At 43.3% G+C, this 13,124-nt stretch overlaps 1 long non-coding RNA gene across 1 annotated transcript; it reads right to left on the reverse strand.

Moving 5' to 3' along the window:
• Positions 1-1,675: 1,675 nt before the first annotated feature.
• Positions 1,676-10,936, reverse strand: LOC144262812 (uncharacterized). Its single transcript, XR_013345641.1, has 3 exons — positions 10,856-10,936; positions 10,569-10,644; positions 1,676-1,756 (listed from the first exon to the last, which is right to left on the reverse strand). It is a non-coding gene; the product is annotated as an uncharacterized LOC144262812 (long non-coding RNA).
• Between the last annotated feature and the right edge of the window lie 2,188 nt (positions 10,937-13,124).

Genomic DNA, 13,124 nt, shown 5'->3' on the forward strand with positions numbered 1-13,124 from the left:
AAAGTAAAAAAACAGGGTGGAAAAAGAATTATGCTGTCTGGTATATTGGGCTGTAGAACAGGCTCTCAAAGATAGTGGGACATTTAAAGCTGGACTGGAAAAGCACAGGAGGACTGGCTGTAAGGAAAAATCCTTATGTGGCCTCAAGGACTGGTTAAAATGACTTAATAAATCCTTTCAATCTCTAATTTGTATGACACATCCTATCACATTGGATGAGTATGCTAGCTGGATGTTTATACTGAAGCGCTCAGCAGTGAAATAGTTAACAATTCTGACATCTGAACTGTTTGCATTAAAACAAGGAGGAGTCCAGTGGCACCTTAAAGACTAATAGATTTATTTGGGCATAAGCTTTCGTGGGTAAAAACACCACTTTTTCAGATGCATGGAGTGAAAATTAGAGGGAGCCCTTCTCTTCATGTGCCGGTATATTTATGCCTGTATCTGTATTTTCACTCCATGCATCTGAAGAAGTGGGGTTTTTACCCTCAAAAGTTTGTGCCCAAATAAATCTGTTAGTCTTTAAGGTGCCACCGGACTCCTTGTTTGTGTGGATACAGACTAACAGGGCTACCCCTCTGATACTTGTTTGCATTAAGTAGTTAACATGCAGTTGAGATGAATGGGGCAATTGACACCTTTGGTTGAGCTTTTTGTCCCTAGACTCAAACATTGAGTTGGTTACTTCTGGCACATAACTGTAACACTTTTTTCCTCCCAACTACAATGGCTAAAACCATAACTTTTCAAATAAAAACCTAAATTGTTTAGAAACTGACAAGTCTCCAAAGAACTTCACTTCCAGACTACAGTTTCTGGCTCACTTCAAGTCTTGCTCAAAACTGTTCAACAGCTGATCAGCATGAGGCACATCCTAAAACCCCCTGAAGCTGCAAATTCAAAATCATTTCTCTCTCTTACATGCACACCTCTATCAGAATCTCTTTTTTAGCATGAGCAAACTATTACATACAACAAAAGCTTTATATTAGTTGCAATTAAACTCCATTAGACCTTTGATCTGCCACCATGTAGGTCTGCATGAATGAAGAGCAAATTAATTAAAATATGAAATAATTAACTTTCCTAAATTACAAAATCTGGATTCAAAATGGCATTTGATCTGGTTTATTACATTTTAATTGTTTTTAAAAAATCTTTATGGGAGAAAATGATGGAAAAAATAGCACCCAAATGCATGGTTAGGAAAAGGGATATCACTGACTTGAAAGTATGAAGAAAAAAAAGTGTCCTAGGGAATCAGAAAAGCAAATTGTTAGTTTGAGAAATGAAATGGTAGTGTTTTGGAAATATGACAGATTGGCAATAGAAACAGATTTCATTGGACTAGAGCACCGTGTTGAAAGATATAGTTTGCCAAATGAGAGCTCAGCTTATGTTTGGTGGGTGGGGGGAGGAGGCAAAGGGGACTTGTTCCATTCTGATCTTTAGTCTGAAAATCAAACTCTCAATTTCCACAGCCAAATTTATCGGACCAGTTGTTCCAATGCAAAGAGATAACTGGTTTCTTGTGTTTCAAGCCCTGTAGACTGTCACTCCACACTTCTGGAAATGGAGGAGTTTAGGAATATTTTATATCTCCCACAACAAAATGGAATGATGACTCTAGGGTTTTCCCCATTACCAGCATTTGTGGGAGCATCCGAGTTTTCTCCGAAGTAAGCTGTACTGGTGCAAATTCTGGCTTTCTTTGCATACCACAAGGGCTTGCACTGTGGAGCATCATCAGAGGCTGTAATTGAAGCAAATCCTCAGTTTAGATAAGGCCTCAAAGTATATCACCTCCCTAAACTCTGTCTGCAAGTTGTTCATGAGTGCCTATGGCATTTTCAGTGCACGAGTAGCATCTTCAAGCTATGATAGTTTGCCAAAATACCATCACAAATAATCCATCCCAGTACAGTGACGCAATGTAAGGAGGTAGATGTTTGTCGAAACACAGGTGCCCGATGGCCTGGTTTGCTTTCATTAGTGGGGGAGATGCAGCTTTGGCAGATCTGGCTGTAGGTGTACAAAGCGGGAGTGCTGCTTCTATGGTGAGTATATAGCCCCTTTTCCCTGATTCTCAGACGGATTGCTGTGGGGGCAAAAGATCTATCTGGCTTTAAAATTAAACCCAATAAGTTTATGGAGGAGATGGTATGATGGGATAACATGGTTTTGGTAATTAAATATTCATGGTAAATAGGCCCAATGGCCTGTGATGGGATATTAGATGGGGTGGGATCTGAGTTACCCAGGAAAGAATTTTCTGTAGTATCTGGCTGGTGAATCTTGCCCATATGCTCAGGGTTTAGCTGATTGCCATATTTGGGGTCGGGAAGGAATTTTCCTCCAGGGCAGATTGGAAGAGGCCCTGGAGGTTTTTCGCCTTCCTCTGTAGCATGGGGCACGGGTCACTTGCTGGAGGATTCTCTGCTCCTTGAAGTCTTTAAACCACGATTTGAGGACTTCAATAGCTCAGACATAGGTGAGAGGTTTTAGGCAGGAGTGGTGGGTGAAATTTTGTGGCCTGCGTTGTGCAGGAAGTCAGACTAGATGATCATAATGGTCCCTTCTGACCTAAATATCTATGAATCTATGACACCCCACACACATTATGTCCATGTCAGTAAAACATCATGAAGGTTTTTTCTTTCTTTCTCTGGGGCTCCTTGAGAGAGCCTGGAGTGGCCTGTCATGTCCCAGTCCCTTCAATCCGTAGTAATGTCCTGTACATACGCTGAATGCTTCAAAGTTATGTACCCCTGCAGTGCCTTTATAAATTCCAGAGGGCAGAGTGTAAAGTGTCTGTATAATGTTTAGAAATTACAATTTGCCTGGCAGACAGATATGAAATAGAGCCATCTGATATGGTGCAGCACCTGTGGAAAATTTCAGGTGTTACAAAGTAGCAGTCCCTCCTGTTCTGGGATTGTGCTCCAATTATTTGCTCTTCTCTACAGAATACAAACATTCAATTCAAAAATGGAACATTCCATACATTCCCATTGTAAAGATAGCCTTCCATGTGTGCTGGAGAAACTGTCCACAAACAGATGCAAAAGTGGAAACTATGTCCCTCTGTTCAGTGGGCTGTTAACTTCAAAGTCTAGTTGGAATGGGAGCATTAAAATGCCAAGGTTATCAAGCAGTCTATGGAACAAACCCTCAGTTGGAACTGTGGAAAACGGACACTGGAGCTGGTTGTTCACTGGCTTGCACCTTCAGTCGTCATTGACACCTGTGCAAAGTGACTACAAAGCAGATGTAAAACACTACCAAATTAGAATAGCAGCATTCTGCACAGATGTAAATTATTAGGTGCCAAGTATTGGAGAATCGGGCCCTTCCTGGGCAAATGGATGCAAATTATGCCCATTCGGAGTTGCCAACTCTTCTGACTTTTGTCATGATATTTGAGGTTTTCGCTACTGAGATGAACATCAGAAACCCTCTGATCACCATAAACTGGCAGAATAAATTGTAACAACAAAACAAATGGAGGGATGCAGTGAATAAAAGAGTGTACACTTCAGAGCCATGAACTGATCACTTTGGATTTTACAACATGGGCCAAAAATTCTTCCTGCTCCAGATGCACACATGGAATTCCCATTGTCTTCAATGGGATTTGCACACACATGGCTGAGAGCAGAATCTGGCCCATGTGCATTCTTTCTTTCTTTTTTCTTTGATTTATTGTCTAATGCTTCTACAGCTGCTTTGTTTGATTGTTGCTTAACTGTTCTTTACAAAATACTGATAGCTCTGAGCCCATCATTTACAACAGGTGAAGTATTTGCTTCTAACATTTGCTTTGTTAATGAAACAACAGGGCTAATTCAATAGGGCAGAGTAAGCCACTGATGGCCGGAGAGGAGGCTTGGCTCCAGTCCTGTGTCCAGGCCCTGGTATAGGAGTTGGCTGAAGCCCCTACCCTTATCACAGTTTGACTACAGGAGTGTCACTTAGTATATAATCATTGCCTTCATTGTTATGATCAAACCTTGATAATTTTGTTTGGGATAGTTCTGTCTGTACTACACAGCTTAGATTTAAATGTTTATGTAGGTCTTGATCCTGCAAGGTGTTGAGCACTCTGTCCCTGATCCAGCAAAGCACTTAAGTCAATAGGACAACTCACATGCTTAAACTTAAGCACATACTTAAAGTGATTTGATGGATCAAGCCCTTAGCTTGCAATATCTTGGGTGCAGGGGCTGTATTGTTCATAAGTGTCTATGGCCTGGTGTACAATACAAAGTGAGGTTGACGTAAGGTGCCTTGCTTGCACCAACCTAGCTGTGCATATGTCCACACTTAAATTTGTCGCCCACCAGTGTAAGATCTCCGCTACGCCAACATAGTAACACCTTCTGCCCAAGCGTTGTTGAGCCATGGTCAGTGTACTGAGGTTGGCACAGTGCAAATGTAGACACTGCATTGCCTATGTTGACCCTAACAGTCCTCCAACAGTTGTCCTGCAACGCCCAACACTGACGGTTCTGGTCTCGGTTGTGAACTCCATTGCCTGGGGCTCACAGAGACTGGAAGCCACACCCCTCCTTTAAAACCATGTGAATTTTTGATATGCTGTTTCCTGATTGTCCATTGTGGCGAGCACTCCTAGCAGCTCTCCATTGTTGTGTGCAACTGCCCAGCTGACAATGCTGGCTACATGCTCCAGGTGGGTTCTGGCCTGGAGTAGACAGGAGTTTTTGGATCTCCTGGGCCTGTGGGGAAAAGAAGTTGTATAGGCACAGGTATGGACCAACCATAGAAATATGGCCATCTATGTGCAGATTGCCCGGGGATGCAGGAGAAGGGTTACAATGTGGACCAGCAGCAGTGCTGTGTGAAAGCAAAGGAACTGCAGCAGGCATATCAGAAGGCCAGGGAGGCCAACAGTTGATCTAGTGCTGAGCTGCAGCCCTGCCACTTTTACAAAGAGTTGCATGCCAGGCTTGGTGGAGACCTCTTCCCACCCCCCACTAGCCCACACAGACCTCTGTGGATACCTCTGAAGAGCCTGAGTCACTGGCCCTTGGTGTGAACAGCAAGGACGAGGAGGAGGAGGTGAAGGAGGAATAGGAGAAGGATGGAGGACATGTGACAGAGGGGTCTAGCTATGAAACTAGCCGGGACCTGTTTGAGACTCCAACACAGTCCAGTCAATCCCAGCAGTAGAGCACCACGAAACTGATTGAGGGGAAGGAACCTCAGGCAAGTGTGCACATTTAATTTTCATTACAATGACATAGTTGGGGGCACCATTACTGCTCTTCATTCCCCTGTACAATTAGGTGGTGAGGGAGGAGAGTACGTGGGGCAGTTTGTTTATGTACACCGGGATGTCCCTGGAACCCTCCTGAATGATCTTGATGAGACTTTCATGGAAGTACTCTGCAATGCTCTGCCAAAGGTTTCTGGGGATGGCAGCCTTATTTCTTCCTCCACGGGAGGATGTTTTCCCATGCCAGTCGCTGATAACTGCTGCTGGCACCATTGCAGTAGACAGGTTAGCAGCATGCGGGCTTGGGCGGCTGCGGGACGCCAGCACCAGCAGCTGTGCTCTCTGTGCCTTGTTACCTTCAGGAGTGAGCTTTCACCGCCTGTGGAAAATGGTGGCAGTATTCAATGCCATTGTCCTATACCCATAGTTCTATGCAACTGAGCAATTCCCTCCTCCTTCCTTTCCCTCACCTCTGGTGGGCCATACTCACCATGGCTGTACTAAAACAACAAGGATGCATCCGATGAAGTGGGTTCTAGCCCATGAAAGCTTATGCCCAAATAAATCTGTTAGTTTTTAAAGTGCCACCGGTCTCCTTGTTGTCATTGTGGATACAGACTGACACGGCTACCCCTGATACATGGCTGTACTGTGAGTGGTGCTGTATACAAGCACTCAGAAGCAGAAGTCAATGTCTTGTTTAAAACTTTAGGGGAACAAGGGAAAGGAGTTCTTGATCTTAACTTTCACTTCTCGTTGTTACTGTACTGACAACGTAACTTCTGTGTTTTATCTGCAGCTGCTGCTGTTGTAGTCTTGAGGAGTTCCCCCTTCACACCCACAGAATGCCTGAGCTAGATAAGGATGAAAAAGAAGAAGCTCAGAATGACATGTTCAGTCAGATCCTGCAAGGCAGTACTGCATCAGACCATGAACAGAGGGCCTGAAGCATGAATATTGCAGGCTGTACAGAGAAGGAAAGAGCAGCAGACAGGAGAAAGGACCAAGAATCCCAGCAGGAAAAGGAGAGGGAGGGACACAATGGAGCTCCTTTGGCAGCAAACCTACAGATTCAACAATCCTGGGCTTGTCTCCCTTTGCAGTCCATGGAGAATTCCATTACAGCAGCTCCCTACACACACATACATCAACTGTGGTTCTCACAGGTCAGCGTGCTAACATTGACATGAATGTTCCTTCTCTTTCTTTAAGTTCTGTTCCACACATGTATTAAGATTTTAATGCATTTGCTTTTAATTTGCACAGCATTTTTGAAGTGTTTTTATCACTCAATATAGAGTATGGTTTGGAAAATAATTCACGTGCATTAGTTTCCAACATGTGCGGCAGCATGGAAAGCACCCACTTACTGGTTACTTTACGCTGTGATGCGACTCGTAGGATCAGTGACAAACACAATCTAATAATCAAAAATTAGCACCACAGAATTAATAGGTGCCTTGTCAGCATCATAGTTGTGCACCAAGCACCAGGTAGTGCAGGGCCAGGTAGAGCATAGTACACCACAAGGCATTACTGTGGCTTACTGGTAAAGTGCTTTCTCAAAGTCTCCCTGAGCCATATGGCTCTTCTGATAGCCTTGTTTGGCTGTTCAAACTCAGCTGACAGCTGATCCATCCCAGTGGCAACTTTTCCTCCTCTGCTTCACAGATATTGTGACACAGCATGACACAGTGGGAAGCCATAACGAGTGGAATATCTTTGTCACTGAGATCCAGTCTTGTGAGTAAACAATGGCAGTACACCTTCAGTCTTTCAAAAGCACATTACACTGTCATTCTGCACCTGCTGAGCCGGTAGTTGAAACTTTCCTTGGTGCTGTCAAGCTGTATGGCTTCATGAATCAGGGGAGTAAAGGGTAGGCTGGGTTCCCCAGGATCACTATTGGTATTTCAACATAACCAACAGTAATCTGCTGCTCAGGAAAGAAAGTCTTTGCCTGTAGCAGTTTTTGCCTGTAGCAGTCCTGTGTTCTTAAAGATGCAAGTGCCATGCACCGTCCTTGACCAGCCAACACTGATATCGGTGAAACATCCCCAGTGATCCACCAATGCTTTCATAACCATAGAAAAATAGCCCTTTCTATTGATATACTCTGTGGCAAGGTGATCTGTTGCCAAAGTAGGGATATGCATTCTGTCTATTTCTCCACCATAATCATAGAATCTCAGGGTTGGAAGGGACCTCAGGAGGTCATCTAGTCCAACCCCCTGCTCAAAGCAGGACCAATCCCCAGTTATTGCCCCAGATCCCTAAATGGCCCCCTCAAGGATTGAGCTCACAACCCTGGGTTTAGCAGGCCAATGCTCAAACCACTGAGCTAGCCCTCCCCTCTCCTCCAGTCTAGGAACACCATTGCTGCAAATCCATCCATTATGTCCTGGACATGGACGAGAATCACAGTCCTGTGTAGCAGGAGATGATTAATGGCCCTGCATACTTGCATGACAGTGGCTCCCACAGTTGATTTTCCAACTCCGAAATGATTTCCCACCGACCTGTAGTAATCCGGCAAGTTTCCACAGTTTGATTATCACTTGCCTCTCTACTGTCAGTGCAGCTCGCATTCTAATGTTCCTGTACTGGAGGGGACTTCAGCACGCAGATCCAGGAATGTGGCCTTATGCATCTAAAAGTTGTGCAGCCAGTTTTTGTCATCCCAAACCTGTGTTATGATGCAATTCCACCAGGCAGTGCTCATTGCTTGGGCCCAGAAGCAGCGCTCCATAGTTTGCAGCTGCTCTATAAACACTACTAACAACCTTGAATTGGTTCTTGCTATGTCCCACAGCAATCCGCCCTCCAGAAAGTCTTCATGTTCCCTGAAGATCTTCTTGTGGCTCTGCAAATACCAGAGGATCGTGCTGCATCTCATGCAATGCTCATGACAATAGTGCAGAGCTGTGCAGGCTCCATGCATCTGTCAGAGATGGCAGACAGCAACAAGTCCTGGCGGGTTTGTGGGATTCTCAAAATAGGCATGAAAATTATGGATTATAGAGGGCACTCTGGGGTAGAGAAGGTTGCATGCTGGGAACCTGACCCCCTGCTCCCAGTCACGCCTGTGTAACTCATTTCTGCAACACCATGCATTGCCATAACCTCCCAAAAGACAGAGTGCTGGATGGTGGCAAGTTGCATACTGGAATACCTAACAATGGTGCACTGCACTATGCATCGAAACAAGCATTCCTGGTGAGTATTCACAGTGCCAAAGTATGCAAGTGCACAAGCGATATACTAACTGCAGCGGCTTCATGCTGATCAAACTTCCATCAGCAAAAGTTTGTAGTGTAGACGTGCCCAAAAGTAGCAATGGGCAGACATTCTAGTGCAGCCTGGGCACGACCGTTTTGATCATCTCACCTTGCCTAAAGCAGTCCAGAGGAGACAATGGTAGAAACACTGGTGGCTGGCCTGCAGAAGTGTTTCTATTTGTAGCAGTGGTGCAAGACCTCAGATGGGAGAATTCCCTACCATTTTCACAGAGGAGATCGCACAGTCTCCACTTAAAAAGAACGTAGAGAGCATTTACTGCTACAATTAGTTAATGTTCATTACAGCTCCCCCATTTTCATATATACTGAAGAGTAGCAATTGTCCAGCCCCATAGCCAATTAACATATGTCTATAAAAGTGCCACTGGAGGGTTGCAACAAAATAACCCAAGGATCAGGTTAAAACAGCATCTCTTTTCAGGTTGCTTAGGTACAGCCCTTAACAGACAGTCTTGTTTAACAGGTGAATAGAAATTCCCATCAGACAAAGCTGAGATGGTTTCCCAGATAAGACCAATTTCAGAGTAACAGCCGTGTTAGTCTGTATTCGCAAAAAGAAAAGGAGTACTTGTGGCCCCTTAGTCTCTAAGATGCCACAAGTACTCCTTTTCTTTTTGCAGATAAGACCAAGTTGCCTTAAAACAGTTGTGCTCCTCCCTTCACAGCTGGAATCCTTAAAGACAGCCGTTTCTGTAGTGCAAACAGAATGTAAAAAGACAATGCCATAGATCCTGTCTACGCTGGGCTTGGAACCACAGCGGAAAGCAAGAGTTCAAGCTCTAGTTTTCAAACCCCTGGTTCCAAGTCCTAAAGAGTAATCAAAAGCTAATATGTAACTAGAATCAAAGCAGAGTTACATCAGTCCTGTCTTAAGGGACTGGGAATCTTCACTCAGGTGTTAAACGAGACTGCCTGATATTTGTTGCTCTACCCAAGGAAATTACCTGAAAAAGGACACTGCTCAAATAAATTGGTTAGTCTCTAAGGTGCCACAAGTACTCCTTTTCTTTTTGCGAATACAGACTAACACGGCTGCTACTCTGAAAACCGTTTAACTTGTTTTTCAGTTTTCTTAGTTCTAACCCTCTGGCATTTTCACAAGAGTGTGTTGATTGGCTATAGGGCTAGACTTTTGCTATACTTTAATTGATAGGAAAAGGCAAGTGGGTTTTAATAAACTTTAGCTAACTGAAGCGGTGAGTTATTTTTAAGGCCTTATTAAATGGAACCATTGGTGGCTAGAGAACATTTACAAATAAAAAAAAAAGTTTTAACATAGTTGTTCCCTATCCAAACTGTCAGCAAAATCTACTATCTACAGTATCATTACTCTAATCATCACAACAGCTTTCTCCTGTGGACAAGGCCTATGCATATGCCAAGACAACAGGTAGAGAGGACAAGAAATCAAAACAGAAGGTCAGACAGGATAACAGTGACGAGATTGTGAGTTTGGTCTAATAATGATTGGCATTCAGAGCACACCAACTGCCTGGCTATCTCACTTTATTCAGTTTATACCACCTTCACTTTCTTTCTCTTTTTGAAGCCAGTGGGGCTATTTATGTGCTTAAACCTTAACACAATACTCAGATGTTTTGCTCAACTGGGGACAGATAGTGTCTAATTTTGACTTTGGATGTGTCCTCATGACTCTTTATAGAAGTTAATGGGAACTGTATTTACACAGTGGCTCAATGGTAGAATTTGGCCCAGAGTTTGTAAAACAGTTTTGCTGTAGTAATTTTGTTTTGCATCATTATGTTATGGCATTATTCCACGGGAATCATTATGTATCCAACCACATAATATGCTAAATCCTATTTTCTGGAACATTGTTTTTACCAGCAAACACTATGTGTATGAGAGGATGTCTGTTACACTTCATTTCTATATTAAAAATAATTGATTTTTGCTTGGCTTTAGTACAAAGTACGTAACCCTTGAAAAGAACTATATCAAAAGGGAAAGCCCTCTTTCTGCGGAATACATCGTTGTATGTTTACATGTACTTTGAGTTCCATCCTTACCTGAGTCAGCTCTATTCCAGAAGGTTCTTGGATCAGGTTTAGCCAGCAGGTCTCCTTTGCTACAGGACTCCTTCATCTATTAAATGGAAGGAACAAAACAAACTGTAAGAACTTCTTTTATTATTTTCAGTGTTTAAGACTGCGGCTTCCTTTCCGTTCAAAAGAACTCACTCACATGGCAATGCCAGGCTCATTTCCAGCTGTTTATAAAATCATAGGCAAATTTGAGGAGTTGGGTACAACGGTTCTTCAAATTGAAGGAAATGCTTTCTCCTGCTTGGACTTACATTTTCCACTTAAAATGTGCATGTTGGGCTTTACATCCTTCAGCCAGATTCTTAGCCCAGCTCTGCTCCTTTTGCCCTGCTCAGACAGCATAGCATGAAGGAAGTGGAAACTGCCTGCAGCTTCCCAGCTGGGGGTGTTAGGGAGCTGTAACTGGTTTGCTGATGCCTCCCAACCCAGCTGCTGTGATGAGCTGACCGCCCCCTGTATGTTGACTATACTTGTACACTATAGGCTTGATTTTCTGCTCACTTAAACTGGTGTAAGACAGGAGTAGCTCCCTTAAAGCAAAAGAGTTACAGTGGTGTAAAACAGGCCTAGTAGAGGAAAAGTAAGCCCCATGTAAATTTTCCTTATACATCCATATCTTAACTGGCCTGTGCCATGTCAAAGAATGCATCCTCGATTTGCTACTGCTAAATGAGTCTTTCTTCAGTAGCAGGTCACCAGAAAGGCATTTTCCTTTGTAAGTAACAGGGTTGATTCTCCTACTGCACCACTTTATAAGGGTATAAATTCTACTGACTTCAGTGATGTTGCTTCTGATTACAACAGTATAAATGGGGAGTCAGACCCAATAGTATTTTACATTTACGTACCTTTCCATTTCAGGGATCCCTACTATACATACTGAAACATTGAAATGAATCACCCAGCTCTGGGGTGGGAAGAAGCAATCAGGCAGTGAACATGCTGCACAAGTGAGGGAGGAGAGTAAAAATTTTCCAGTGGTTGCAGAACAAACCCTTTCAATGAAAGGTGTCATGGGATCTTTAATGTCCACACTGAGCAGACAGTACCTTGTTTTTTAAGGTCTGATCTTAAAAAGGCTCACACAGTAAATGGCTCAATTTATCTACTTTGGAAGGATTAAAGGCCTAATGACTTTGAATCTGAGGTTCCAGTGAGTCTAGTAGCTCTTTCAAATCAGGCATTCTTCAACCAGTAAGCTATTCTTCTCCAGTTTAAGAAATGTTTTCCATCAAATGATTCCCAGTACAAACTTTTCTTTGAAACTTTACCTGCCAGTATATTTACACTGTATTACAAGTACTACAGAAGGCTTTAAAGTTGATTGGTGGAAGATTTCCAAGGTTCTAAAACTAAAGCCCAATACTACACTGAAAGATAGGGTTCTGCTTATTTGATGGGCTATTTCTGAATATTTTTATTCAGGCATTCAAACACCTGATTAATTACATAAAAGATATTTGCATTCAGGGCAGCTACAGCTCTAGTTACTGTATAATCCTGTGATTAAAGTTAGTACCCAGGGTGAATATAGAAAAGAAGAAACATAAGTGGGGGGCAGGGGAGCAGAGAGAGATAATTTTATTTTGCACATTCTGGGCTGAATTACGATCATGTAAGAAAACATGCACGGTGAGACTGCTCCCAAAAACATGCAAAAAACAAAGCTCACAGTACACAAGAACCTCTGCCTCTGAAAAGCATGTCTCTAAGCATGTGCACAACAAGGAATGGAAGTTCATGTCAAGAAATGGAAAGAGATGTATTTTAAAGAATCCTTATTGAGGTTACAGGGACAAACCATCCCGATGTGTAGAAAGAATAGTAAATATGGCAGGCGACCAGCTTGGCTTAACAGTGAAATCCTTGCTGCTCTTAAATACAAAAAAGAAGCCTACAAGAAGTGGAAGATTGGACAAATGACCAGGGAAGAGTATAAAAATATTGCTCGGGCTTGCAGGAGTGAAATCAGGAAGGCCAAATCACACCTGGAGTTGCAGCTAGCAAGAGATGTTAAGAGTAACAAGAAGGGTTTCTTCAGGTATGTTAGCAACAAGAAGAAAGTCAAGGAAAGTGTGGGCCCCTTACTGAATGAGGGAGGCAACCTCGTGACAGGTTTCAGAGTAACAGCCGTGTTAGTCTGTATTCGCGCTGGAAATGGCCCAACTTGATGATCACTTTAGATAAGCTATTACCAGCAGGACAGTGGGGTGGGAGGAGGTATTGTTTCATGGTCTCTGTGTGTATATAATGTCTTCTGCAGTTTCCACGGTATGCATCCGATGAAGTGAGCTGTAGCTCACGAAAGCTCATGCTCAAATAAATTGGTTAGTCTCTAAGGTGCCACAAGTACTCCTTTTCTTTTTGTGAACCTCGTGTCAGAGGATGTGGAAAAAGCTAATGTACTCAATGCTTTTTTTGCCTCTGTCTTCACGAACAAGGTCAGCTCCCAGACTACTGCACTGGGCAGCACAGCATGGGGAGGAGGTGACCAGCCCTCTGTGGAGAAAGAAGTGGTTC

Source organism: Eretmochelys imbricata, chromosome 3 (assembly GCF_965152235.1).
Source record: "Eretmochelys imbricata isolate rEreImb1 chromosome 3, rEreImb1.hap1, whole genome shotgun sequence".
Taxonomy (NCBI): Eukaryota; Metazoa; Chordata; order Testudines; family Cheloniidae; genus Eretmochelys; species Eretmochelys imbricata.